Source organism: Tupaia chinensis, unplaced genomic scaffold, assembly GCF_000334495.1.
Source record: "Tupaia chinensis unplaced genomic scaffold, TupChi_1.0 Scaffold145519_1, whole genome shotgun sequence".
NCBI classification, from domain to species: Eukaryota; Metazoa; Chordata; class Mammalia; order Scandentia; family Tupaiidae; genus Tupaia; species Tupaia belangeri.
The window spans coordinates 883,862-888,963 of NW_006205376.1; the positions used below are offsets into that span (position 1 = coordinate 883,862).

The 5,102-nt window shown below is 43.5% G+C and overlaps 1 protein-coding gene and 1 pseudogene across 3 annotated transcripts in view; both read left to right on the forward strand.

Moving 5' to 3' along the window:
* Positions 1-5,102, forward strand: part of BICD1 (BICD cargo adaptor 1) — a 286,923-nt gene that overhangs the window by 37,052 nt on the left and 244,769 nt on the right. The window lies entirely within an intron of this gene.
* Positions 4,405-4,504, forward strand: LOC114006059 (uncharacterized; annotated as a pseudogene).

Here is a 5,102-nt window from a genome sequence, read left to right on the forward strand (position 1 = left end):
GATGGAATGTGAGAATTCATCCCCCAGGGGGATTGCCATGCCGCAATTCCTTCTCTTTCTCCTTTTGGGATTTTGGGCATGCATACACACATGTCCGGCGGGATTTTTCAAGCCATGGGTCCAGAATTCAAACTGCAGAGCCAGCTATGTTGGATCCAGTCTTCTTAATCTCCATGCCACCTGCTGGCCCCCAAAGCTCACATTTTTACAAACAACAATATTAGTAATAACAACGTGACCACCACCAGCAATAATACTGTAATGGCAGAAGTAGTAGCTTGGTGTATGTAGAGAGCGACCCATCTGAGAAAACATGGTGACCTTTAGGCGGTGCAGAAACGTGCTTCTCTGAGCTTCATTAGCGATGGCTGGGAGAGCACATGCATACAAAAATGCTGTCTGCCTCTTGTTGTTGGTTATCTTCCTGTTTTCATTGGTTATCTTCCTGTTTTTGTTGATACACCCAAGGGTTACCACCAGGCAGTATCGGGCTAAAGGAGCCACCGGTGTTTATCAGGTTTTACCCCCAGAAGATCAGAGAAATTACATGGCCTCAGTCCTTTTTGCATCTTCAAAGGATTTACATCCTAAAGCAACTGGCTTTGCATGCCATTTCCTCTTCCCCATTTTCTGCCCTTTAAAAGAATAAACCCAAGGCCAGTTCCTGGTCGCAGCTTTTCTCAGAGAAGGGGGGGGGGCGCCCCATCCTGATCTAATCTTCTCTTTTCTATACTTGTGTGTCTTTGTGTGTTTGTTGTTATATTTATTTCTAATCCACAGCCTTCCCTACTCTGAAAACTGTTCAGTGAGCAGGCCCCTACAGGCATAACCTAGTGCTGGTTATTTGTCAAGGGCTTCACATATATGAACTCATTCAGACTCCCTAAGCTGTGTATTCACAGTTCAGGGAATTGTTATTACATATGAATATGCATGTATACTCAGATATATCATTTTCAGCAAGAAAAAAATCATAGCAGAAAAAAGAGAACAAGGTAATGTTTTTGTGTACATTCAGATAGAGCACCTGAAGTCATCTGACACCCCCCAAAGCCTTTGGCATTTAGCGCTAACACTTGCTATGGCAATTGTAAACAGACTAAATTCCTTAGGTGGCATTATTGTGTGATTTTGAATTTTGTGATTCCATACCTCATATCCTTTATTTAATTTAATTTAATTAATTTATTTATTTGGAGAGATTTTCGCTATAGGGCGCATGCGCTCACCAGACAGACACAAAGAGACAAAAAGCGAAAAATCACCCCCCGGGGGGATGGTCACGCCACAATCCCTTCTCCTCCATTGTACTCTCCTCCATTGTCCTCTCAGGATCTTGGGCATGCACGCACACGCGCGCGCGACGTGAGTTTTAAGCCACTGGGTCCGGGACGCAAACTGCGGTCAACCACGTGGGAGTTCAGTGACATAGCCATTATGCTAACTGCTGGTTCCCCTTTATTTATTTTTTAAAGAATTATTTTAGTTAACTTTATTTATTCATTTACTTATTTATTCTGATTTGAGGGAGAGAGAGATTGAGAGAGAGAGAGAGAGACAGACAGACAGTAAGCCCTAGATCCAGGACTTAAACTGTGGTCAGCCTGTGAGAGTCCAGCGCCCTTACCCACCATGCCACTTGCCGGCCCCAATACCTCTTATCCTTTAAAGTCACTGGGAAGGTAGAGTTTGCATGCAGAAAAGCTGCAAGTATGTATATATATATATATACATACACACACACACACATACACACGTATATATACATAAATAAGTGATATTTTCTTTTTTTAAAGAAATATTTAATTTTATTTATTCATTCATTTTTTAAAAATTTGACCAGACACACACACACACACATACACACACACACACACGCACGCACAAAGAGAGACAGAGAATGTGAGAAAGCAAGCCACCAGGTCTGGGACTTGAACCATGGTCTTGAGTAGACCTCCATTTTGAACTCCTGTCTATTGGAAATGGGCTTTCATTTGTCTAGAGTAAACAGAGTGATTAACAGGCCTACTGTCTTTGCTAGATAACCGCAATCTCCCTATCCTAAGATGTAGTGATGTAACCATCAGTTGCCAGAGCCCTTGCCCTGAGCCATGAAGACCATTAAGATTCCATTGTGTTTAGGCAGGGTCGAACATACCCTTAGGGGTAATTAATCTGCTTGTTTTTGCTTCTGTCACATGCTTTTGCTTTTACATTGTTAAAACCCTACCTCCCTACCCCCTACCTTCCAAGCCCACTGCACTACCCTAGTGAATCCTCAAGTCATCCCAGACATGATGGTACATTTTTGGCTTATATAAGCTCCTTTCTCCTTTCACTTGGGGCTATGGGGTTTTGAGAGACATGAGTCCCCCTGTATGCCGCCAGCTTAATCAATAAACTCGAACAAACTTGGCTATGTCTGGATGTCCTCTTATTTCTGGCTGATTAGACTGTTACAGTCGGCCATGTGGGAGTGTCCAGCACTTAAACCATAACGCCGCCTGCTGGTCCCACTGTATGTACATTAATTTCACAAAACAGTATGGCAATAAAAGTTTAGAACTTTGGTGATAAGTTTGTAGCTAAATTTTCATTTTCTTTAAAAGTATTTACAAGATAAAATTTACTCAATGTGATCATTAACGACTGTGTTAGAACTTCGCAATCGCAATGGGAGGGGGGTGTAGCTCTCTGTCTTGTGCCCTAGTGGGTGTGGTTACCATGGTGACTGCTATACAAGCTTCCAGTGACCTCTGCTGCTACCGTAGGTTTGAGTGTGCTGTCCCTGTCCCTGGGTATGAGGCCAGGTTCTTCCGTGGACTCACTCTGTTTTTGTGTATTCGTGTTTGTCATTTTCAAAGCAATGATTTTATAGCCTGCCCTCTACCTTTGTGTGCATGTGTGTGTGTGTGCGTGGGTGTGCGCAGCTTGAGAAACATTAAAAGCCTTTAAATGAAATCCGCTTAATTCATACCCCTAAACTAGAGAGACTACTTTAGACCTTTTCCCTATCCTGGACACATTGGCAAGGTTCAGTTGACACTTGCTGATTGACTCTCGAATGAAGGATAACTTTTGCGGGTGTATATGGTGAGCACAGAGCTTTTAGGAGATACTGGCAGTAGAAAACTTGCCTGTGTGTGCCCATTGTCATAGATTTCCTGAAGGTCTCATACCAAGCGAGAAGCCACCGCACCATCTGTCCCTGTACGAGGCGGATGTCAGCCATCCTCCTTCAGCTGCTCCTGTGTTTGCAGTGCATGCCCTCGCTGCGCTGTAATTAAGTCGGCCGGCTGGAGTGCCTGTGTCGAGGGGCCGCTCCCTGCTGGATAAGCACCCCTGCCTTTGTGTTACTTGCCATGTTATTGTGGAATGGGTCATTTTTTTTCCTGCATGGGTCTCAATTTAACAGCGGGATTCTCTGGGCTTCTTCCAAGAACCACCGTTCTTTTCCAGAAAATAAATGGTGGGTGAATTCTTTCTTGAGATTATAAAAAACTGCTGGATAAAAGCTTTTCTTTTTCTCATGTTAAAAACAACTTTTTCCCCCCACACAGAGAAAGCACTCGCTAACAAGGAATGGATGCAGTGCAATAATTTTTCCTTCATTTCTCCATCCTGTCAGGATTTGGGGCATGCACACACATGTGCCTGACATGTTTTTGATCCACTGAACCAGGATTTGAACCATGGTTGGCTATGTGTAATCTGGCTCCTGATGCACTGTACATAACCACTGTGCTATGGAGCTGGCCCAAATAGTGGATATCTATAATTATACTCCCAAGGAATTTCTTATTTCACTAGCTTTCTTTGCTTTGACAAAGATGAATTTTTATTTTCCCATAGTGGAGAAATTTTATAGTAATGTAATTATTTTGGAAAATGTATCTAGAATATATCTTGTGCTGGTGCCAGCAGGTGGCATGGTGGTTAAGACAGTGGACTCCCACATGGCTGCTTGCAGTTTGAGTCCCAGACCTGGTGGCTTGCTTTCTCATTCTCTCTCTCTCTCTTTGTCTCTCTCTGTCTCTCTCCAGTGAGTGTGTGCAAATTAAAAAAACGTAATAATGATTGGGACCAGCAGTTGGAGTAATGGCTATGTCACTTGACTCCCATGTAGTTGACCATGGTTCGAGTCCTGGACCTGGTGGCTTAAACTCAGGCCGGGCACAGGCACGTGTGCATGCGTGCCCAAGATCCCGAGAGGAGAATGGAGAAGAAGGGATTGTGGCGTGGCCATCCCCCCGGGGGGTGATTTCTCACTTTCTTTCTCTCTGTTTCTGTCTTTTTGGCGAGCACATGTGCCCTATAGCAAAAAACCTTTCCAAAAACAAAATAAAACAAAAAACAAAAAATCATGAATAAAATTAAAATCCTTTAAATAAACAAGAATATATCTTGTTTGTGTAGCACATGTACTAAAATTGGAATGATACAAGGACTAGCATAGCCCCTGCGCAAGGATGACAAGCCAATGTGTGAAGTGGTTTGTATTTATATGTTGGCCAGAGGGTGTAAAGTTTTAGTTAGGAGGGATAAACTTTAGAGATGGATTGGATAGCCTGGTGACCATAGTTAATAATAATGTAATGTGTATTTTAAAATTGTGGGACCAGGGAACCAGCAGATGGTGTAATACTTACATCATTGGACTCCCATATAGTTGACTATGATTCAAGTCCCAGACCTAGAGGCTTAAAACTCATGCTGGGCATGTGTGTATGTGTGTGCACAGAGTCCCGAGAGAAGAATGGAGGAGAAGGGATTGTGGCATGGCTATCTCCTCTGGGGGGTGATTTCCTGCTTTCTGTCTCTCTGGTGAGCACACAGGCCTTAGAGCAAAAAATTCTCATAAGAAAAAAAAATTGTGGGACCAGCAGATGGCATAATGGCTATGTTCCCAGACTCCCACGTAGTCAACTGCAGTTTGAGTTCTGGACCCAGTGGTTTGAAACTCATGCCAAGTGGGGGCTGGCAAGTGGTGAAGTGGTTAAGGGTGCTGGACTTCCATATGGCCGACTGTGGTTTGAGTCCTGGACTTGGCGGTTTTCTTTCGCACTTTCCTTCTCTCTCTCACTTTCCTTCTCTCTCTCACT